The sequence below is a fragment of the Puma concolor genome, chromosome B2 (genome assembly GCF_028749965.1).
Source record: "Puma concolor isolate L17-30 chromosome B2, mPumCon1.1.hap2, whole genome shotgun sequence".
NCBI lineage: Eukaryota > Metazoa > Chordata > Mammalia > Carnivora > Felidae > Puma > Puma concolor.
Genome location: NC_141671.1, coordinates 101,060,136 through 101,085,055, shown reverse-complemented (window position 1 = coordinate 101,085,055; position 24,920 = coordinate 101,060,136). Strand labels below are relative to the sequence as shown.

Below are 24,920 nucleotides of genomic sequence, written 5' to 3'. Positions count from 1 at the left end.
CTTAGGGAAATAAGCATCAGAATCATCTTGCCTGGCTTAGTTCAGGCTGGAATATTCCAATTTATGTTTTCAGATATGCTAAGATAAGTGTGTTTAATCAAGACAAATTCACTTATTTATAATAAGATTCTGCATCAAATGCAATCAAAATGAAGATTAGGTTATTATGGATAAGAAAATCTATCCAAGTAGAAGAATGTTAATGTATGGGAGCAGCAAGAGATATTAAAGGAGGGTTAGCTTTCTATAACACTTTCCTGACAAAGATTCCTATACTAATAACTTCAGCTGTACTTGTGAGGAGCTTTTACATTTTATAGTGAATTAAACAATCATAGATAGAATATAGGGTAGCAATTTCCAAGACATTATTGGATAGCAAAGCTTAAATGAATCCCGTTCCCTAGGCAACCACATGGAGGGGTATCACATCCTCAGGCTCCTAAAATGAAGTTTAAAGTTGCACTATTTTTGGTTTTGGCTTCTTCTGGAAGTGGTTTTTATCCCTGGAAATTATTTTTTTAGGTAATGAAGTTTGAGCCCTTTCCAACTCTTCTCTCTGTAGCATTTAGTCTTCTTTGCAACAGCCTCTCCATCCTTTGATCTCAGCATGCGTAGCTATAAAAGGAATGGCCGCGCTGAAAATAAGATCAGATTTGGGGTAGAAACTAATATCATGACAAGTGAGGGTAGAGCAAAGACATTTCTAGCTCCTCAGTAGGCTTTCATAATTTCAGGAAGAAAAATGCTCTGGAGTTTTCTGACCCACTCAATCTTTTATGAATTTTTTTTTTTTATAGCTAATATGTTATAGGACACTCAGCTTCTTTAGGGGCAAAACATTTTAAATAGAAAAAAGTGATGGGATGGATGCATTTCTGATTTTTTTCAGTAAGCTTTTTGTGTGAGTGCCCAGTGTCATCTATTTAGGCATTTTATCTTCTGTGTGGTTCCCCCAATATTGACGTGCTTTCTCACTTCCTCTCCACTTTTTTCCTCCTTGTTTCCCTTAGCCCTGCTTCTATAAGTTTGTGTGTTTGTTTGATTTTAGAGAGAGAGCACAAGTAGGGGAGAGGGGCAGAGGGAGAGAGAATCTTAAGCAGGCTCCACACTCAGCCGATGTGGGGCTCAGTCTCATGATTCTGCGACCGTGACTGAAATCAAGAGTTGGATGCTCAACTGACTGAGCCACCCAGGTGCCCCTTCTATATGTTTTTAGTGATTCTTTCCATTAGGCCAAAAGTGTATACACTAAGCAATTGTGATCTTTTGAGCACGGACTGTCTAAGCAAGGTGCACTGGGAAATTCCTGCAGACATGCCAGGTGTGGCCAACCTTTCCGGTGGGGGTGTGGGGGGGGGTCCAGTTGCTGACACCATCTCTTCCGTCTTGGAGCTGGCGGTATCTGGTGACCGAGAAAGTCCAAGGGACTTCTGGAAGGCCTTCCAATAAAAATACCTTGTTAGTATATTCTGCTGGTTAGACTCAAGTTAATTAGTTGATCTTTGAAAATGATTTTTCTCTCTGGAAGATTGAGCCTATTCTTACCTGAACATCAGTGACTTAAGTCATACAAGCTTATTTGTTTCTTGAGTAGGTGTCTCATGATATTTGGCTGAGAGAGTGGAAGCTGGCTGAGGTGGAAAGGGGAAAATACTTGATGTATAGCTTGGTGTACAGTCCGTAATAAGCTGTGACCAGCCAGTGGGCACCCAAGAGCAAATGCAACGGGTGTGAAGTCACTTTCTGTCTACAGAAAGTAGGAAAGAGAAACACTCGGGTATAGTTTGCCTTCTTTGCCGTTTCAGCTGAGGCCATGGAGGTGCCCACCTGCAGAGTTGCATGGCATGCTTTGCTTGTGAAGGTCAGCCACAGGTTGTTAATGCTTGCTATGTCCTAACTACTCTCAAATATATCATATTCCATGCCCTAGATGAAGAAGAGAGAGTGTTTTTGTTTCCTTTTGCTGAATGCTAGTGAACACTCTTCAGGTACCCCGTGAACCCTGTGAACCCTTTTTTAGGAACTCAACCAATGGCAGGGGAGCAGTGATGAGGTCCTTGCCCTCAAGACATCATGGTCTATAGGGAGAAACCTGTGTTTGTACAAAGATTATATAGTAACATACTAACTACTGCTGTAAGAGAAGCAGAAGAGGAGTAACTCTTTTTTCTTGGGGTGGGGAGTGGTCAGGGAGGTGATAGGAGGAGGAGAAGAGGAAATATTTCAGCTGGCTCTTGCAAGTTGAAAAGGAGTTTATCAGAAATAGAAGGTGGGAGGGGTTAGTAAATGCAAGGGCAAAGGTGTGGTAAAGATCATTGTAAATTCCAAAAAAGCAAAAAATTCAACGTGGCTGGCACAAAAGGTGATTTGTGGAGAGAGCAAGGTCACGAGGCGAAGAAAGGAGAGGTTGGGCCCAGGCGGTGAAAGACTTGGTGAGCCCAGTAAAGGAGGTTGGACTTTATTTTGAAGCTGCGGGCAGCCTGCAGGGGCCCTGAAACAAGGGACTTAAATAATAGGGTTTTAAATTAGGTAGATAATTCTAGAAACATTGTGGAGGGTGGACAATTCAAGGCTAAGTTCTCCTGAGAGTAGAGTTCATTGGAAATATCGGGTGAGCAGGCATTAAAGGACTGATAAGAGCCAGTGCGGTGGAGGCAACATTAGTCAGCCTTGGCATTTTAGCAATAGCTTTCACGTCTGTCAGTGCCTGCCAAAATTTAAAGTGTGGGCAGGAATAAGGGACTTTCACTTTTCGTTTTATGTATTTCTTTCCCAGTTGCATTGTTACAACCAACTTTTTAATAAAACAAATTTGTTTTGGAAAAAAAAAGAAGTTGAATCCCACTGCAATAAAATTAAAGCTACAGAACAAAACATCTTAAAGCTCTCTTTAATAATTCATTCTAAAAAGAAATATTCATTTCTAAAACATTTAAAAATTCCTCTAGGGCTTGCTCTAAACAAATTTGAACTGGGTTTTTGCCGATGAAGAAAACAGAAACATGTCACATTCCCCACAAACAATGTAAGTGGTTTTTGCACTATCAGCGACTTGTGATTTTCCTCTGGGGATCTGGTTAATCCGAATTGTTTATATCTCAAAATAAATATTTGATATTTAGCTATGAACTGTGCACTTATAATTGCTTTTGAATGTGGGTGTGGAAATTACCCCACAGATAAGTGAGAATTGACTTAAAAAAAATAATAACTTCCCCGTACACTGTTTCTGTAGAGTTCAAATGTGGGCCTGGTTGACAATTTCCAGCACAAAGATCAAGAAACTCACAATTGATACAGTCTAGTTTACCACACTCAGTTTTTTGGAAACAGCAAATTGGAAACATATGCTCTTAACTAAAGATATTGAGAAGCTGTTGCAGTCTGAATTCATTAGTTAGACATCCAGTTACTAAGGAACTCAATCAAATTTGGCAACTCACTTTAGAAGATGGGGCTGCTTTTGCTTTTTTCACAAGAAACAAGACACTTAGAACACATCTGTCTCCGGGGCGCCCGGGTGACTCAGTTGGTTAAGCATCGGACCCTTGGTTTTGGCTCACGTTATGATCTGGGGAGATCGAGCCCTGAGTTGGGCTCTGTGCTGACAGCATGGAGCCTGCTTGGGATTCTTTCTCTCCCTCTCTCTCTCTCTCTCTCTGCCATTCCCCTGCTTGTGCTATATCTATGACTCTCAAAATAAATCAACAAACATAAAAAAAACCCACATCTGTCTCCATTTAGACATTTATGGAAAATACTGATAAGAGGGTCATTAGTAAACTGAAAGATCTGAAACTTGCTAGTATAATGTCTTATAAGAGATTTGGTTTTGCAGGAAGTTCAAATGTTATTACATTATTCAGAGAAGAAGCTGGTAGAGCTAAGAGGGAAGGATTCTCATTCTTTTTTTTTTTTCAATATATGAAATTTATTGTCAAATTGGTTTCCGTACAACACCCAGTGCTCATCCCAAAAGGTGCCCTCCTCAATACCCATCACCCACCCTCCCTTCCCTCCCACCCTCCATCAGCCCTCAGTTTGTTCTCAGTTTTTAAGAGTCTCTTATGCTTTGGCTCTCTCCCACGCTAACCTCTTTTTTTTTTCCTTCCCCTCCCCCATGGGTTTCTGTTAAGTTTCTCAGGATCCACATAAGAGTGAAAACATATGGTATCTGTCTTTCTCTGTATGGCTTATTTCACTTAGCATCACACTCTCCAGTTCCATCCACGTTGCTACAAAGGGCCATATTTCGTTCTTTCTCATTGCCGTGTAGTACTCCATTGTGTATATAAACCACAATTTCTTTATCCATTCATCAGGTGATGGACATTTAGGCTCTTTCCACAATTTGGCTATTGTTGAGAGCGCTGCTATAAACATTGGGGTACAAGTGCCCCTATGCATTAGCACTCCTGTATCCCTTGGAAGGATTCTTACTCTATTTAACATGCTTGGGAGCTATCCTTGGTGCCTGAAAAAGTGTCTGCCTAAAACCACCTACTCCCTGAAGTATAGAGCATCCATATTAGGGAAGGTGTTCATGGTGACAGGTTAGCAATGGACTGACTGTCAAGCTCCATGAGCAGTGTATGTATGTTTGGAAAACTGCATCCTACCCTTGATTTCTATTGAAAAAGTGCCATCTGGAAAACTCCTCCAGCTCCAGTAAAACTGCATTGCCTCATGGCTGAAGTTCCCAGGCATCAGCAATTCTTTTAAAGAAGGAAGATGAATAAGAGGATAGAGAATCCTGGGAACCTCAATTTAAAAGTGATCAAAACAGCCACCATTGAAAGCAAGCAAGATGATGAAGTTCCTGGTTGACAACCTGTAAAGCTTTCATGATTACCTTCACTCTCTTTGTCCTGGGCCAACACAGAGACTTAAAAAAGCCCATTATATGTATTGATCTCTTTGATTCAGTTAGAAGCGTATAGATTTGGATGATTTTCAAAGATAATCATCTGCCAAATCTCCCACATGTCAATTAGTATCAGACAAAGTAGCAAATGCATCTTTTCACTTTCACTGTTGGGCAGCCCTACTGTTCGCTGGGTCTGAGGAATACAAAAGGCCTTAGGGCAGTGGGAGAGGAGAAACCTCAGCCAGAAGTCCTCTGCAAGCCTTGTCTCCCCCTTCTCTTTTGCATCCTCTTCTTTCACCTACCTGTTCCTTGTCAAATGAATGAGGCTCTTACATACTTTGATCTCAGTGTTTCAGTGACTCCTTCACTCTTCTGTATGTGCCGTATCCCTTCCTTTCTTTTGAATTTGCAATCTTTCCTGCCTGTGCAATTCAGAGATGGCCAGGTGTAAATCATAGATGTTGTGAAACATGAACAAAATACAGACTTCTCATTAAATTCATGTTAGCATGAAAATACAGTGCCAACTCTTATTTTCTGGGAAGATCAACTCTCACTTTGTCATGTAGTCCTATGTACAGTAAATCAAATGGGCATATCTCCACTACTATGGGATCACAAAGGCCTAGGACAGCCCATTGAATTACACCAAACAGAAGCTTGCACTGTTTGCACGTGTCTCTAGAATACACAAGTTGAGATGTTGAACTGATCTTTGCCTGAAAAATAAGGGAGCTGTATATGAGCATTAAGAGCAGATAACGTTTTGGGGTGCCTAGGTGGCTCAGTCGGTTGAGTGTCTGACTTCCACTCAGATCATGATCTCATGGTTTGTGAGTCTGAGCCCCACATTAGGCTCACTGCTGTCAGCACAGTGCCCTCTCAGATCCTCTGTTCCCTTCTCTCTGCCCATCCCCTGCTTGTGTTCTCTCAAAAATAAATAAACAATTGGGAACGCAAGCTGGTGCAGCCACTCTGGAAAACAAGATGGAGTTCCTCAAAGAACTAAAAATAGAACTACCCTACGACCCAGCAATTGCACTACTAGGCATTTATCCACGGGATACAGGTGTGCTGTTTCAAAGGGACACATGCAACCCCATGTTTATAGCAGCACTATCAACAATAGCCAAAGTATGGAAAGAGCCCAAATGTCCATCGATGGATGAATGGATAAAGAAGATGTGATCTGTATGTGTGTGTGTGTATGTATGTGTATATATATATATACACATACATACACACACACACACACAATGGAGTATTACTCGGCAATCAAAAAGAATGAAATCTTGCCATTTGGAACTATGTAGATGGAGCTGGAGGGTATTCTGCTAAGTGAAATTAGTCAGAGAAAGACAAAAATCATATGAATTCACTCTTATGAGGATTTTAAGAGACAAAACAGATGAACATAAGGAAGGGAAACAAAAATAATATAAAAACAGGGAGGGGGACAAAACAGAAGAGACTCATAAATATGGAGAACAGAGAGTTACTGAAGGTGTTGTGGGAGGGGGGATGGGCTAAATGGGTAAGGGGCACTAAGGAATCTACTCCTGAAATCATTGTTTCACTATATGCTAATTTGGATGTAAATTTTTTAAAAAAATAAGTAAATGTCATAAATTGCAAAATAAATAAATATTTAAAAAATTTATAAAAAAGAGCAGATGGCCTTTTAAAGTGAAAGAAAAACAACAAAAAACCCCACTAGCAACAGATTTCAGTATTATATATACTGTTTGATTTCAATTACCTGCTAAGGTAGATAAAATGATACAAGAACTATAACCAGAATGTTAATAATCATTTCCTCTTGGGACAGGGATTTTGGACAATTTTTTTTTTCTTTTTCTCCATATCTTTTCTCACTTGCCCAATTTTTTAAACAGTTCCATGTCTTATTTTTATAAATAGAAAGAAACAAACAAATAGCATCCCAAATTGTCCTCTTCTAGGGAATGGAGAGGCCTGGGCGGGGGGGGGGGGGGGGGGGGGGCAGGATGTCATATGTTTGTTGCTTGATGGGTTTTGATGTCAAACAGTTTTTCTCTTTTTGACAGTTAAACATGTTTTATGGTGTTGGCTATAGGCCTGGCCTCTTCCAATTGGACCTGAACCTGAAATCAGGAATCGAAGGGAATATACAGTCTATTTTGGGTGTGGAGGGGATGAATTAGTGGGAGGAAACCCATCTTTAGTAGGAGCGGAGGCTTATGGCCATTATTCCAGCCTCCACAAAATGCAAGTGGTAGTTTTCTTCTTATTATGCGTTCATGCTGATTTGTATGGAACTTCACAAACCATGAAGTGCCAAAGAAAATGTCCCAGCCCCAAATTGTGCCTTTTGGTCATACAGAAGCTATGAAATGAATATAAATGACAATTTTGTTATTCTAGAAAAAGTAGTGCACGGAACAAAGGGGAGAGGACACTCGTTCCCATGGTTAAATAAGCTGCAACCACTCAAATGTGTGTGCTTTCTCTGGACGCAGGGCCTGAGTGTTGCCTTTTGCCTCCGAGAACAACAGTAGGCCACGCGCAAGCAAGGAACTCAACAAAGAATTCTCAAACTAATAAATGCTGCCCGTTTGCTTTTCTCCTGTCTTTTTGCAAAAAGGAGCTGTAAATCGGGAAACCACTGACAATGTTGTATTTGGGGCTTGGATCCCTTAACCGTTGTTAACAGTTCTGAAGTCAGTCCCAGTTAGAATCCTGATTCTACCACTTAGTAGCTGTGTGCCCTGGGTTGGTTGGTTAACTTCTCTGAATCTCAGGTTTCTATGGAAACTGCTTGGATTTGGTTTTGGCTTCACCTTTTACAAGCTGTGTGGCCTCCCTAGGCCTCAGTTTCCCTACCTGTAGCATCAGGATAATGAAACATTTCAGTCGTTGATTGGGAGATTAGTGGGTATTGCAGGGAAAGTGCTTAGCGTGCTGCTTGGCTTGGCACATAGCAAGTGCTTAATTAAAGTTGGTTGTTAGTTTTTAATTACCAGTAGTGGCGAGGTAAAAAGATACTGTGTTCTGAGAGATGGTGGATATAAAACAAATGTTAGGGGCTTTGTCTCCAGCGAGAGCTAATGAACAGTTACTTCTACAAGCCACAATCTTAACGTTTTCCCAGAGATGAGGTTTCTAGATATAATCTATACCTGAATATCTAGCACATTTCTTTCAGTATTTTATGGGTGATATCTATGTGTTATCAGTACCGATATTTACGTGTATAAATTTTTTTCTCCTCTCCCTGTAATTGCCACATAAATTTAACAGGATCTTCAAAACTGGTACACTTGTATTTTTTCTTGCAAGTTGTTTTTAAAGACTTTTAAATTTTTTCTTATTTTCTGGCTTTTAGCCATACATCTGTTTATAGCTTTCTTTCATTTAATCTTGTCTTTTCTCTTGGGTTGGGACTTGTGCATATGTCTTGATTATAAGCAGAAATGATTTCACCTAATTCTGTATTTATAATTTTGTATTCTTTTGCATAAAGAGAGCCTTTAAATTAAATAAGCTTTAAGCCCTACAAAACCACAGTCTGCTTCAATTAGAAGCTACATTTGTTTTGCAGGTGAAAGACTTGGTATATTCACCTTAAAATCATCTCAAGTGAATGTTATTATAGGAGGATTAGGAGACTAAAGAGATCTTTATTTTCTTGTTCCACTTGAGTCTTGCCTGAATTTTGCTTTGCTTCTTTGAGAAAAAAGCATCTGTGCTTTCAGTGAAACTATGCAGACATGTAGAATTCCATGGGTGGTCAAAATATAATCAGTCAGTATCTGGTTTCTTAAGTATATATTAGAATTTCAAATGTATAGAACAGATAAAAAAAAAAAAAGAGAGAACTAACTTCATTAACATAACTCCTCAAACCTAGGTTTTTCAGGCTAACGGACTGACCAAGTGTGATTTCACAGCCCCATTTTGTTACTGTATTATGCATTTTTTGGGCTCAGAGAGAAAGGGAGAGTGCAGTGTTGTGGTCCTGAGAGGTCTGGCAGGAGAGCAAATGCCATGATTCTGGAGCAAAGAGGAGGAGGCAAGAAGGAAATACGTAAGGAATCCAAAGGAAGAGTGATCCCAGAATTAGAAAGTTGCTTACCAGTTCAGGACGTGCTGAATAAAACAGTGAACTTCTAAGTGGAGACTTTAACTTCCAGTAGGCATGGATTGCTGCCTGGATTCACTGCCACTAATTACTTCCCTACAGAAGTCTTCAACTCTGAGTAACTTTGAAAATAGAGACACCACTCTTTATAAGTAATTAAGAAAACTAGAATATGTTAAAGGTATTTAAAATCAAGTTGGGTTGCATGTGAAAAACAATTACAGTGGCTTAAACTATAGAAAATTTTTCTTCTCTCACATAAGAGAAGTTCTTAGGGTAGATAATTCAAATCTTGCAAAGAGACTCTGTAGTCATCAGAGACCTAAGGTCCATCCCATCCAGCTCCCCTCTCTTCCTTCCCTGGGGTGGAATTCTTCTCCGCAGGGTCCAATAGCACTGCTATAGCTTCAGCCATCACACCCCTGCCCCAGGCAAAGGGATGGAGAAAGCACTACAGAGTACAGCCCTTTTTTAAAAAAAGAAACTTCCTGGAAATCCTACGTGACACTTTGACTTCTATCTTATTGGTCAGATTTTAGTCCCATGGCCACACAGTCATAAAAGAGACTGGGAAATATAGTCTTTTATCTGGGCAGCAATGTGATCAGCTGGAAATCAGATTTTCTTATTGAAGGAAGAAGGAGGAATGGATATGTGGGCAAGCGATACCTCTGCTGTGATACACTTGCCTTCAAACTAAGTGATGGTATATATGTTGCTATTTTTCTTTATTAAAAACCAAGCATTAGCCAAATTATGGAAAGAGCCTAAATGTCCATCAACTGATGAATGGATAAAGAAATTGTGGTTTATATACACAATGGAGTACTACAGGGCAATGAGAAAGAACGAAATATGGCCCTTTGTAGCAACGTGGATGGAACTGGAGAGTGTGATGCTAAGTGAAATAAGCCATACAGAGAAAGACAGATACCATATGGTTTCACTCTTATGTGGATCCTGAGAAACTTAACAGAAACCCATGGGGGAGGGGAAGGAAAAAAAAAAAAAGAGGTTAGAGTGGGAGAGAGCCAAAGCATAAGAGACTGTTGAGAACTGAGAACAAACTGAGGGTTGATGGGGGGTGGGAGGGAGGGGAGGGTGGGTGATGGGTATCGAGGAAGGCACCTTTTGGGATGAGCACTGGGTGTTGTACGGAAACCAATTTGACAAAAAATTTCATATATTGGAAAAAAACAAAAAAAAAGAACCAAGCATTTTATAGGATCTGAATCTGTATTAATGTGCTTAGGGGGAAGCTGGTAATGATCATAAGTAAATTTAGAAAATGCCCAATTGTGCTTTTTCTGGGTACTCCTGGTACAAAGAGATGCTCGGCAGAGAGGGATATTGGGAGAAGGAAGGGATCACACTTCTTTCTCAAATATTGTAGTGGTCCTTGAACGGAACTCTTCGTTAGCCCTTAAGTCTCAGTCTCAAGGACGATAAACTTAGGGTAGTATTTGCCCCAAAGCTGCAGTAGTGTCTGATGTATGTTCATAATGTGTGTGTGTCTCAGATTTAGAGCAAAGGGATGGTATTTGAGATGTGGAATATATGTCACTAATTAATTAATTTGTGATCTTGGGCAATTAATTCATTTAGCCTTTTCAGGCTTTAGTTTTTCCATGTCTATAAAATGAGGAGGTTAGACCAGATGTTCACAACCCCACTGGCTTAAATTTTCCATAACCTGGAACCTAGGAGGTTGATTTAACCATCTTCCCATCTACCTATCCATCTGTCCACCTGTCTACCCATCTACCCATCCACCTATCAACTACTTTTGATAGTGCTTGGTGGTGTGCTAGAAGCTGGGGATTAAAAAAAAAAAAGTTATTAGCCTTCATGGAGCTTATAGTCCATTCTTGGCCACGGGGAGTATAACTCTTTTGCCTCTTGTCAGATGCAAATGCAGTTGAAGAAACTGTTTTAAATTTCACCTGCCAGTGTGTTATGTAGAGATGGTTCTTGTCTATTATGTGTGAAACATCTCTGTAGATTTCCTATTTTAATTCTTTCCCTGAGTCATCTCCCAAAACATAGCTGCTGTGGTGCAGAGAAGACACATTTTGATATTAGCTTAAACAAGATGATCATAATTTGGGGGGGGGGGAGGGTTGGTTATGGACCTCATTGTGAATTGGTAAAAATAATAACAGCTAACACACATACTCTGTGTTGGGTGCTGTGCATGGTGCCTTATGTGCATTTCTCCTCAAGGCCATGTGACCTCAAGACAGGTAGGAGTCCTTTTGTTCTTCTCTGAGTCACTGAGAGGCTATACAACCTGGGCCAGACCCATGTGATGAAGCAATTGTCCCCGGAGCCAAAGTCCCAGGGACCACAATGTTCTTAGTAGAGTGTTCATGAGCACAAACACACATTTTTATATACAGTTCCAAGGAGTACAAGCCACACCGACACCGTGGTGATGTGTTTAGGGAACCCTGACCTAACTGTATCCTAATGAATAAAATAGCTGATGTTGGAAAACCATTCTATACCCCCTCAGGTCAAAGAGTCCCAGTGTGTGGATACTTTCTGCACTGGTCATGAGAAGGGGGAGAACCCAGCCCATGTTGAGGCTGAGAGCCCTGTGCATACATGCCGTAAAAAACTAATGTAATGTCATCAGCCACATCCAGTGGTTCTCAAAGTGTGGTCCTTGGATCAGTAGTGTCACCAGCAGCTGCACTCCTGGTAGAAATGCAGATACTCAGGCTCTGTTCTAGATCTACTGAATCAGAGGCTGTGTGTTGACATGCCCTCCGCTGATTCTGATGCATGGGATACCCGGAGCAGCACTGTCCAACAGAACTCTGTGTAACGATGGAAGTGTCCCAGGGCTGCACTGTCCAGTATGGTAGCCCCCAGCACAGGTGGCTTTTGAGCACTTGAAATGTGGGTGGAGGAAAACTGAATTTTTAATTTTATTGGATTTTAACTAATTAAAATGTAAATGGCCACATGTGATGAATGGCCATTGTGTAGGGCAGCACCACTTAGCCCCATGGCATTCCTAAATACTCCTGTTCCTCACAACACAACAAAACAAAGAACTGAATGCCACATCTAGAATTATGTATTATCTATTTGCTTATTCCAGTGTTGATGTTATTTAACTAGAAAATGTTTGGGATGGGGGCCTTGCAGTTTAATGCCAGTGACATATTCCTGTGAGGCGTGAGATGATTCATTTTCAGAAATACCAAATAAAAGCAGTGCTATCTAGTTCACAATAGGCGTACAACCTATCGGAAATATGTACGAACCACCCCCCTCAAAATGGAGTCCCAAACCCTTAGATGCTTCACTTCCTGGTTCTTCTTCCTCCCTCCATTTCGAGGGCTTATTTTCAGGACTTTGCAAGGAGCATGTGCCAAAGACCTGAAGTGTCTGCGTCACCTCAAGGAGGGTACTTTTTGCCTTACATGGGCATAGGTGACTTCCGGGTAAGGCTGTAAGCTCTGTAGTGCTCAGCCAATGAGGAACCAGGGGAGGGACTTGCATGCTAGGAGATAAATTGTCTGATGCGACTGCCCCAAGTGTGCCTGTCCATCAGACACCGGCTCTTGCAAGAATGTTGAGTAAAGCCTTGCTTCACTGTGCTCAGAGTCGCCGTGTCCCTCCGATGAGAGCTTATTTTTCACATTCTATAACAGAAAAAACAATTTGTATACATTTCCAAGTCCCGTCAGAACTTATGGCATGTGTGCCTTCTCAGGTGCTTTTGGATTTTGAGGGCAAGTACTTTTGAATAACCCCAGCATCTCAAATTCCTCAAAGAACGTGAAATTCTGCTTGTACTTGAGGGACAACGATGGTGTTCTGTATGTTGGTCGAGGGGAGATATGGTCACTAGCAGAAAGTTTTGGTGTCCCACACCGAGAGGAAGTCTCATGAATAAAAGGAACAAGGGCAGGACATTGCATGACAGAATAACATTTGGCTAAAGCGTAAGGTTCATGAAGTGTTGAAAATTAAGACCCCGACACCACTTGTGCGGAGTGGGATGATGGAATCCACAGTTGCCCTCATTCCTGACTTCCAGCCTTCGACTCTCTCGCCACTGTTGCAGTCTGTGGGATCCTAAGCAGGATGATCACAGTGCTGGTGGTAGAAAAGAGGGGCCCAGTGTAAGATGTCACAGGGGCAGAAGGGCCAGGACTTGTTATCATAGGGGCTGGTGCACATACCGTGTGTCGGGAACTCTCATAGAAACGTGACACCCAAGGAGGAGTTGGATGCTGCCCTGAAGGAACTTAGAGCCCAGGTAAGGGAAGGGAACCGACATGTCAACATATGAGTGCAAACCATGCTATGTGCTTCCCTTAGAGATCAATACGGGGTCCAGAAATGGAGGACATCACATCGAGGTGACCCTGACATATATAGCATATACCCCGAGACCTCTTGCTGTTTCCTCATCTCTCATTTCTGGCTTCTAATTCTGCTGGTCCTTTTATAGTTTTCACCCACGGTTGTGTTTTTCCTCACTCATAGCTCAGTGTATTTTAACCATTAAAAAACCCAACGGGTATATTTTCTGTTTCTCTAAGTGCGTGGGGCCATGTTTGATGTAGCGTAAGTCACATTGCTGGCTCCACCATGCTCTGAGATTGACCAGTCCCACATCTAAGAGTAAACTGTCTGGCTGAAAAACAGTTTATTTGGGTATTTGTGTGGGTATTTATTTGTTTATGCATCTCTTCACTTAGGAATGGTTTAGAGACTTTTTTTTAAACGTCCCATCTCTTTCTGGAAATACTTGAGAACTCTTGCATAAATATGATTAGGCCAGAAAAATAAATTAACCAGGTGATGTGGCTTTAAGGCACAGGGTTCTGACCTCAGGTCAGAGACAGATGCCCAGGGAAGTGGGTAGAAAGAAGTAAATTAAAGCATCTGACTAGCGCTGTCCTGGGTCCCGCCACTGCTTTCCTGCCTGACCGCCGGGGCCAGGTCCCTTGCGGCCTCCTCAGTCCTGCTAAATGTGCCCTGCTTGGCTCTTTGCTGCTGCAGATCACCAGTAGCCCAGCTGACTTTTTGACTCCTCACCAACTCGCCATTTCCTGTGTCTGACCTAGGTTTCTGGAGCTAGGACCAGGTTATATCACTGCATCCAGCCCAGAAGATTCCTGCCCAGCAGCCTCAGGTTGGACGCTCTGAACAGGCTGGAGATCTGACAATATGTCTTTGTTTGTAAAATTTTCCCTTATTTCTTTTAAAATCCCTTTGTAGGGTGTTGCTCCCTGCAGAGGTCATTTCTGTGATCTGATTACTACGTAAAATTATTTTCCTTTATTATGAGTTCACAATTGGTCTTGACATTAGCTTGGAGTGACCCTTCGTATTTCTCATAATATCCAGGGCGGAGCCTTATCTCTCTCTCCATAGTGGTAGAGGAAGTCTTGTAATGTCACATTTCTGCCAGCCAACAGTGGTAATTGAGGCTGATTTGGTGTGTTTAGAGTCTAAGGATCTTAAAGAGACTTTTAATCCTCTCGTTCATTTAGGATAGAGTCATTTCTTCCATTTTTCTCTATTTTCTACAAAACTAAGATCCTCTTTTTAATGTGTTCAGCTTTTAATTTTGTAGGTGCAGATATATCTTGCTGTAAGTAGAATTGATATAGAAAAGCCTGGCCTTACTTTGCTTTCTTCATTAAATAACAACTTTTCTTAATTATGCTAAAAACCAGGTAGAAGTTGTATTGATGCAATTATTTAAAGATTATGACTGAATATTGACCCAAACTACAGTAGCTATGGCGAATGAATGTAGCTCGATTTGTTAGGGTGGTAATTAATGATAATAACTTAATTTTTAAAAATATTCATAAATAACTAGATGTGTGGTTAAATGATCATTTTTATAATATAAGCCCAATTACAGAACTCAGTTTGCACGCTCCTTTTCAGGAATCCATTTTTTGCAAACTAGATCTCTTTGTAAATGCCGTAATGTGTATGATTCTGGCCCAAAACCCAGGCTTCAGATATTGAGGCAAGCAGCTGTGTTTGTAGGTCAATTATGGCTTGAATAGGAAGTTCCTTGTTCTGTTAGTTGATTGATAAGCTGGATGGTTGATATTGACATTTCATTGGTGTTATAGCTTAGGCTCTTAGCCAGAGATTTTGATTAATATAATGATTAATTAGCCTTATAATTGATGGTAATAGCCAGTTTTAAGCTTTAATTCATGTTTTCTGGGTGAAAAAGACAATCTATATCCTTTTATTTATTTTTTAATGTTATTTATTTTTGAGAGAGAGAGGGACAGTGTGCGAGTGAGGGAGGGGTAGAGAGACAGGGAGACACAGAATGTGAAGCAGCCTCTAGGCTCCGAACTGTCAGCACAGAGCTGACATGGGGCTCGAACACACAAACTGCAAGATCATGACCTGAGCTGAAGTCGGGCGCTCGACTGACTGAGCCACCCAGGTGTCCCGGATCTATAGCCTTTTAAAGATTTAATGTAGAACAATACATAAAGCTTTTTTTTTATTAAAATGTTTTAAATAAAAAGATCGGTAGAGACAATTTAACATGTACTTAGGTAAAATTGGTTTGTCTTGCTTTTTCTTTCTTTCTTTATTTATTTTTTTCCCAACGTTTATTTATTTTTGGGACAGAGAGAGACAGAGCATGAACGGGCGAGGGGCAAAGAGAGAGGGAGACACAGAATTGGAAACAGGCTCCAGGCTCTGAGCCATCAGCCCAGAGCCCGACGCGGGGCTCGAACTCACGGACCGCGAGATCGTGACCTGGCTGAAGTCGAACGCTTAACCGACTGCGCCACCCAGGTGCCCCTATCTTGCTTTTTCTTTAAATGGCATGAAGGTTTTTGTCTTATCTAGTGAATCATTCAGACATAGAGACAAAGGTATGTTTAGGAAAGCTCCAGAATGTCACATGGCTTTGGGGTAAGAAAACAAATGGTCAGTTGACGGGGTGATGACAGTGGAGGAGCCTTTTGTAGTGCATCAGTGCAAGCCTCCCAGCCTGAGTACAACTTGGTTTGTCCTCACTTTCCCAAGAGCAGGTACAGGAAGGGTCTATAGCTTAGTAAAATTATTGAAAGTTATAAACGGTGCCTGGCCTTTGCACATGCTACTCCACTTCTGGGAATATGGTTCTTCTAAGAAAGTAATAGAACAGACTTAAATATGGAGCTCCAAATTAAATATTTGTTGATCACATCAGTGCGCAGTATCCAATTGGAAAGAATCGATCAGAAGGGGGATTGATTGGGGTGCCTGGATGGCTCAGTCCGTTAAGCATCTGACTTTGTCTCAGGTCATTATCTTGCGGTCTGTGAGTTCCAGCCCCACATCAGGCTCTGTGCTGACAGCTCAGAGCCTGGAGCCTGCCTCTGATTCTGTGTCTCCTTCTCTCTCTGCCCTGCCCTTGCTTGTGCTCTGTCTCTCTCTCTTTCTCTCTCAAAAAATAAATAATAAAAATTTAAAAAATTTTAAAAGAAGGGGGCATGACTAAGTAAATTAAACTAGTATAAAAGTTAAAAAACATGGAAAAGGAGTCAAACTTTTTTCTTGGCAGGAAAGCTCTTTTTCAGGCAAAAATTTGTGAGGGATTCCAAATATATAAAACCGAGGAAAGGGGAGTTGCTTCTGTCGAATTGAGGTAGAGGGCCTAGAGCCTCCCCCACATCTCCTTCACCCCTGCAGGGGCCTCAGCCACCTCAATCACATGCTTAGGCAATCCCCAAGGGACACAGAGAACATTTTTTTTTTTTTTTAATTTTTTTTTCAACGTTTATTTATTTTTGGGACAGAGAGAGACAGAGCATGAACGGGCGAGGGGCAGAGAGAGAGGGAGACACAGAATCGGAAACAGGCTCCAGGCTCCGAGCCATCGGCCCAGAGCCCGACACGGGGCTCGAACTCCCGGACCGCGAGATCGTGACCTGGCTGAAGTCGGACGCTTAACCGACTGCGCCACCCAGGCGCCCCGAGAACATTTTAATGAAAATTTATTGGCCTGGAAAGATACTCATGGTTTGTTACATTTTACATGAAAAAGCATGTTTGAAAACACAATGCGATTCTAATTTTACAAACAACATGTGTGTTTGAATTTTGCCTGTTTACGCTGTGATATATGTGCTGTGTGTGTGTGTTTATGGCAAAGAAAAATGTTTAGCAAGAAGTACACCAGGTATTCAAGAGTTAACTCGTTTTTTATGGCCTTTCCTTTATATATATATATATATATATATATATATATACACACACACACACACACACACACACACGCACACATACAATTTTTCAGTATTCTTCATTTGTTTGAAGTTTCAATACTTTATTTTTTTAAATTTACATCCAAGTTAGTTAGTGTATAGGGCAATTATGATGTCAGGAGTAGATTCCAGTGATTCATCCCCTACATATAACACCCGGTGCTCATCCCAACAAGTGTCTTCTTACCCATTTAGCCCATCCCCCACCCACAACCCCTCCAGCAGCCCTCAGTTTGTTCTTTATATTTAAGGGTCTCTTATGTTTTGTCCTCCTCCTTGTTTTTATATTATTTTTGCTTCCCTTTCCTATGTTCATCTGTTTTGTATCTTAAATTCTTCAATGAATGAAGTCATATGATATTGGTCTTTCTCCAATTTTGCTTAGTATAATACCCTCCGGTTCCATCCATGTAGTTGCAAATGGCAAGATTTCATTCTTTTTGACTGCCAATTAATACTCCATTGTGTGTGTGTATATATGTATATATGTATGTGTATATATATATACACATACATATATACATATATACATACACACACACACACACACACACATACCACATCTTCTTTATCCATTCATCCATCAATGGACATGGGCTTTTTCCATACTTTGGCTATTGTTGATAGCGCTTCTGTAAACATTGGGGTGCACGTGCCCCTTTGAAACAGCACACCTGTATCCCATGGATAAATACCTAGTAGTGCAATTGCTGCGTCATAGGGTAGTTCTATTTTTAATTTTTTTGAGGAACCTCCATCCTGTTTTCTAGAATGGCTGCATCAGTTTGCATACCCACCAGCAGTGCAAAAGAGATCCTCTTTCTCCGCATCCTTGCCAACATCTGTTGTTGCCTGAGTTGTTAATGTTAGCCATTCTGACAGGTGTGAGGTGGTATCTCATTGTGGTTTTGATTTGTACTTCCCTGATGATGAGTGATGTGGAGCATTTTTTCATGTGTCGGTTGGCCATCTGCATGTCTTCTTTGGAGAAGTGTCTATTCATGTCTTCTGCCCATTTCTTCACTGGATTATTTGTTTTTTGGGTATTGAGTTTGATAAATTCTCTATTGATTTTGGATACTAACCCTTTATCTGATATATCACTTGCAAATATCTTCTCCCATTCCATCAGTTGCCTTTTAGCTTTGCTGATTATTTCCTTCGCTGTGCAGAAGCTTTTTATTTGATGAGGTCCCAATAGTGCATTTTTGCTTTTGTTTCCCTTGTGTCCAGAGATGTGTTAAGAAGTTGCTGCGGCCAAGATCAAAGAGGTCTTTGCCTGCTTTCTTCTCTAAGATTTTGAAGGCTTCCTGTGTTATGGTTAAGTCTTTCATCTGTTTTGAGTTTACTTTTGTGTATGGTGTAAGAAAGTGGTCCGGGTAAATTCTTCTGCATGTTGCTGTCCAGTTTTCCCAGCACCATTTGCTGAAGAGACTGTCTTTATTCCATTGGATATTCTTTCCTGCTTTGTCAAAAATTAGTTTGCCAACGTTTGTGGGTCCATTTCTGGGTTCTCTATTCTTTTCCGTTGATCTGAGTGTCTGTTTTTGTGCCAGTACCATACTGTCTTGATGATTACAGCTGTGTAGTATAGCTTGAAGTCCGGGATTGTGATGCCTCCTGCTTTGGTTTTCTTTTTCAAGATTTCTTTGGCTACTCGGGGTCTTTTCTGGTTCCATACAAATTTTAGGATTGTTTATTCTAGCTCTGTGAAGAATGCTGGTGTTATTTTGATAGGGATTACAAAAGTTAACTCTTTTAGACTCTGGATTATGAGTACTTTAATTCCCTTTCTTTTTTCTTACCTGTAGTTTTAATTTTTAAACAATGACCATGTGTTGATTTTTTAATAAGAGAATATTTTTGATTAAATATACATATGAATTTATAGAAATCATGGCTTTGGAATATATAGTATTTATATATCGTACATCTAAATGTACAAGTAACCTCTAACATTTAGAAAGAAGATCTGCATAAATAGTACTTGGTCTCTGTTCTAGTTATCTTCTGCTACATGAAAAGTCACCCCCAAAACTCAACTTTCTTAAAACAACAACCGATCATTTCATCATTGATCATAGTTTCTGGGGGTCAGTATTTGGGAAGGGCTTTGCTGGGTAGTTCTGGCTCAGGGTCTCTCTTGTAGTTACAGTCAGATGATGGAACAGCCGGGGTTGGTCAGGCATCTTTTTCTTCCTATTGATTTAGGGTCTCTCTGCAAGGGCTAGTCTGGACTTTCTCACAGCACTGTAACCTTGGGACAGTTCAGACACCTTGCACAGGGGCTAAAGTTTTCAAGGGTGAGTATACCACTGAACAAAGTAGAAGCTTTTATGGCCCAGTCTTGAAGTCATCTGGAACCATTTCTACCATACTCTTAGTCAATAGTAACAAGCCCATCAAGGTTCACGGGGAGCATCACAGGATAGGAGACATAATTCATGGGGCCCAATGCAAAATGAAAATGCAGGGTCCCTTGTTCAAAACTTACTAAGAATTTCAAGTCCATGGCAACAGAGCATTAAACAAGGTATGGAGCCCTTCTAAGTGGGGGAGCCTGGTGTGGCTGCACAGGTTGCATCCTATGAAGCCATCCCTGGGGAGGGAACATCAGTCCCATCTCTTGATAAGAGGAGCATCGAGGCCATATTGTAGAAAAGCATGAGATGGGAATTAACGGTGAGACCATCTTTGAAGAACAAATCTGTCAGTCTCTGTGACTGATATTCAGTTAATGAGGTGGGTCACATTTTTACTCCCCAGAACTGGAGCTATCCATTAAATACAAAGGAGGAACTACTGACTCTTCAGCAGTCAGGCTGACATAAGAGTAACAGGGATGTATTTTTTTTTTATTTTAAGAATTTTTTTTTTCAACGTTTATTTATTTTTTGGACAGAGAGAGACAGAGCATGAACGGGGGAGGGGCAGAGAGAGAGGGAGACACAGAATCGGAAACAGGCTCCAGGTTCTGAGCCATCAGCCCAGAACAGGGATGTATTTTTAAACTCTTTGTGGAGAGATACTGCTTGCCTCTAAATAGACTCGAGCAAAAATACCTGTTTTATATCTGTTATGAACTGCATTGTGTCCCCCACAAAAGTCATAGGTCGAAGCACTTACCCTCAGTGTGACTATATTTGGTGAGAAGATCTTTTTTTTTTTTTTTCAAGTTTATATATCTATTTTTTTTTCAACATTTTTTATTTATTTTTTGGGACAGAGAGGGACAGAGCATGAACGGGGAAGGGGCAGAGAGAGAGGGAGACACAGAATCGGAAACAGGCTCCAGGCTCTGAGCATTCAGCTCAGAGCCCGACGCAGGGCTCGAACTCACGGACCGCGAGATCGTGACCTGGCTGAAGTCGGACGCTTAACTGACTGCGCCACCCAGGCGCCCCTATATATCTATTTTGAGAGAGAGAGAGAGGAAGAGGGAGAGAGAGAGAGAGCACATGAACAGGGGAGGGACAGAGAAAGAATGGGAGAAAGAATCCCAAGCAGGCTCCGTGCTGTCTGCACCAAGCCCAGTGCAGGGCTCAATCTCACGTGACCTGGGCCAAAATCAAGAGTCCATCGCTTAACTGACTGAGCCACCCAGGTGCCCTGGTGATAGGGTCTTTAAGGAGGTCAAGCTAAATGAAGTCATGAGGTGAGGACCTCATCCAATAAGACTGGTGCCCTATAAGAGGAAGAGATACCAGGAGTGCATGAGCACAGAGTAAAGTCCATATGAGGGCACAGAGAAGAAGCAGCTGTCAGCAGGCCAAGGAGCAGCCTCAGGAGAAACCACACTCGCCGACACTTTGATCTTGGACTTCCCAGCCTCCAGACCTGTGAGAAAATATAAATGTCTGTTGTTTAAGCCCCCCGTTCTCTGGCATTTTGTTATAGCATCCTGGGTACACTAATACAGTATCTAAGATTTTTACCTATTTGCTTTACTTGTCCTTGTGTTTTCTTATTAGTCATCCTTAATCCATTGGCTGTCCCAGTTCTTTGTCAGCTTCCAAGGAAAGCCAGATCTGATAGCAAATGCCACGTTTCAATTGATGTCCCTTCTTTAATAATATTTTGATGACTAAGGGCTTCATTATTTTTCCTGGAGTATTGCTTATGTCCAGCAAAGGTTCATGTCTACTCTAATACTGTAGATCATTCATGGATTTGTATGTACATTTGAAGATTGCTTTTATTAACTGGGTCAATTATTTGCAGACATGACCATGAACGGTTCGTTTCACCCTTTCTGTGTATGCCACTATTGCCCTCAAGGGCTGGAATCTTTCTCACCTCCCCTTGAGTCTGGGCTGGCCCTATGATTTGCTTTGACCGACAGAATGCAATGGAAGTGATGTTGGTGAATCCCAGCCCTAGTTCTTTAAAGGTGTTGCACTGTGTAATGCAGTCTGCCTATCCTGCTGGGAGTACCTGGGAAAGGGAGAAGGCTCAGGTGGGGAGCTGCAGGCATGAAGATGTTGAGCGCCTGCAGAGTTCCAGGACGGAGAGGGAAGTGGCTAGGGAATGGGGGGATGTCAAGGACAAAGTGCACCAGCTGGCCCTGGTCTTGTGGCCAGGAAGGAACCAGGAATGAAGCACAGGGGTTTCATGATGGTGGTTTCAATTGGCCTCGGAGCCCTGTTGACCTGCCCTGGATATTGCAAAGTTGTAACTGTCAGGGCTGGCTGATGTAGGAGCTAGCAGGACAGCATCCATAATTGCCTCAGAGAGCTGCTGGCCCTTGGATCTCTGGTACGGGACACTTTCTCCAGGCATTGACTGCGGAATTGGCTCCAGAACACATAGTGTCTTCCCAAAGCTGTATGATGATAGCTCCCCTAAACACTGTAGTACTTTGAATTGCGTGACCTCAAAATTCATATGTTGGAGTCCTAACCCCTAGTACCTCAGAATATGAACTTAACTGGAAATAGGGTCATTGCAGACATAATTAGCTGAAATGAGGCCATACTGCTGAAGGGTGGGCCCCTAATCCAGTATGACTGGTGACCTTATAAAGAGGGGAAATTTGGACACAGGCAACACGTAAAAGAAGAAATAACACAATGGGAAGATGAAGAAATAGATCAGAGTAACGCAGAAGCCAAGGAACGCCAAAGACTGCCAGCAAACCACTAGGAGCTAGGAGAGAGCACGGAACAGGGGCAGAGAGAGAGGGAGAGAGAGAATCCCAAGCAGGCTCCATGCTGACAGCACAGAGCCTGACTCACGGACTCACGAACCGTGAGATAATGACCTGAACCGCAATCGAGTCAGACGCTTGATGGACTGAGCCACCCAGGTGCCCCTGTGGTACTTTTTTCTAGCAGCCCCAACAAGCTAGTACAGAGGCTGGTGCCCCTTTCCCCACTTTCCCTCATCCCTGCAGTTCTGGGTGGATGAATGCAGCCATCAACTTGTGCCCATGATGAGGAAGCTGCCAAAATGGCCTCACATCTTAATCCACTTAAAATGAAAGTTCTCATTTCCTCAGAAAGTTCTGGGAAAGGAGATTTATTGGATCTTTCAGGCACAAGGGAAAGGAGATGATTTTTGGTAAGAGGACCCCTTTAATGCCTCTGAAATGATGCTAGATACGTGGTTTGATCTACCTTCTTCAAGACCTTTCTACCCAAGAATATGTCTTTAGTTATCCCAGAGTTTACGGAGGGTTAACACTGAGTTGTTTCTCTCAAGAAAGCTGAGTTAACCTAACTGTATTAGGATTGGCACTCAGTTATTCCAATGTAATCATTTGCATGACTTTTAGTGCCTTAATTGTTGAGAGCTGATGTTAGCATCTGAAAAGTAACATACCTGGTGCGGAAACGTTTAGTGCCTTAGACTAACGGTAACACTGGGTGCATTATGAAGGAACAGTGGAAATTACATTTGCAAGATCGCTGTGGCGATAGAACGTTCTGTTAGACAAAAAAAAAAAAAAAAAAAAGGGAAAAGCACGCAGGAAAAGAAAACCATGTTTTATTCACAGCATTTGTCTGGCTATGCTCTCAGACTGGAAGGCAGGGAAGAGTTTATGAGCTGCTCAGTGCTGCACCAGCCTGGGCCGGATGATTTAGAGCAGCCTACCCAATTCTGATTGAAGTAGAGAATTTTCAGTCACTGGAATCAAAAGAGGTTGGCAGTGTTGTTGTATTTGAAAATGCTTTTCGCACTTTAGATAGGATAGCATTTTGTAAGTGAAAATTGGATTTCCACAGAAAGCACATATTTGCAGTGATGTATCCCAATTTGGGTTTTTTTTTGTGTGTTTCTCATAACTTCTGATTGATAGCTTATTTTAAAAATATGTTTGGAAAAAAATATGTAATGTATATGCCTCTGTCTTCACCAGTGTAGTTTTTAGGTCAATTTTAGGCTGATTAACTTTGCCCTGTCCCTTTAGTAGTTTGTTTTATTGATCACGTTCGATATGTGCAAACTCATAGAAAACTATGGTAAGAAATAAGGCTCTAAGGATTTAAAAAAAAATTCTTAACTATGTGAATTGACACAAAGTGTTGATTTTGAGTTTGGGATACTTTCTGTACTAATTGAGAACATTTTGTGAAGTTTTAATTCTATATTTCTTCTGGCAGTTTAATTACCCTAATTCAGAAATATTCTGCTTAAAATCTCAAAGATTAAACAAGTCAAAAAGGTGGGAGGGCAGCAAGATGAGAAAAGAGTGAATTAATTCTGTTGTGTCCAGTTCACAGGAATTATCTTAGCCCTTGTGCATGTTCTTCTGGAATCTGCCTTTAGTCGGTTCCTTTCAGAAAAGAAAGTTGTTTTGTGTTTTGTTTTTCCATGTTGCTTTTTCCTCTTTGAGTCTGGACAGGCTGGCTTCCAGATATCTGGGCTATTCTAAGGCCTCTTGGTATTCTTGGGGTATTGCCATCCCTCTTTCCCGGGTGGATCATGAGGTACTGTCCAAAGCAAGACAGTGGCAAAAGCATCTCCCCTGGGATCTCAGGATGCTGCTGGGCCAAGACCATTTTCCTGGAGCAGTAATGTCTAAATCCTCTGTATCTTCTCCTCCACCCAACTCTGAAATCACACAAGCAGTGTTGTTGGCAGCCCAGAGTCATTTCTACCAAGTCTCTGTCTGCCTCTAGGGCTGTTTCACTGAGATTGCACCTGTAGAGAGTAATTCTTTAAGCTGTAACGTGTTCTGCAACTCTAAACTGGGGATGTTGGTAATACTGCTTCTACTCGCTGACCCTTATTCACTCTCTAATAGCAACCTGGTTTCCACACCGAAAGCCGTCGAGGGAATCTGAGCTACCATTGTCCCCCTTGTGGTTTACGAGGAGTCAGCATCACATAAGTGGTTAAGAACATGCTCCAGGTAGACAGACTCAGTTCACCTGTCACTACTGCCTCTCGGGCTATGTGATGGGGGATGGGTTGTTCTCTGAGTCTGGGTTTCCTAAACTTCAAACAGGGATGGAAACAGCGTCACCCTTGCAGAATCGTTGAAAGGAGTAAATGGACGTTGCAAGCGAAGCACTATGCGTAGTGCCAGGCGCATATAAGCACTCAGCAAGTCGTTAGCTCTCATTGCTTTCTGGAGGTATTTGGGGTTCTGTTATTCTAATAGCAAAGCCAGCGAAACCGAGCTGATTCTCCTGACTTAATGAATTGCAGCATCTTTCCT

The 24,920-nt window shown here is 41.6% G+C and overlaps 1 protein-coding gene and 1 long non-coding RNA gene across 4 annotated transcripts in view; both read left to right on the top strand.

Annotated features, from left to right (window-relative positions):
* METTL24 (methyltransferase like 24) overlaps window positions 1-24,920 on the top strand; it is a 177,968-nt gene that overhangs the window by 77,118 nt on the left and 75,930 nt on the right. The window lies entirely within an intron of this gene.
* On the top strand, window positions 11,145-14,694 carry LOC147581144 (uncharacterized). Its single transcript, XR_015251466.1, has 2 exons — window positions 11,145-12,445; window positions 14,081-14,694. It is a non-coding gene; the product is annotated as an uncharacterized LOC147581144 (long non-coding RNA).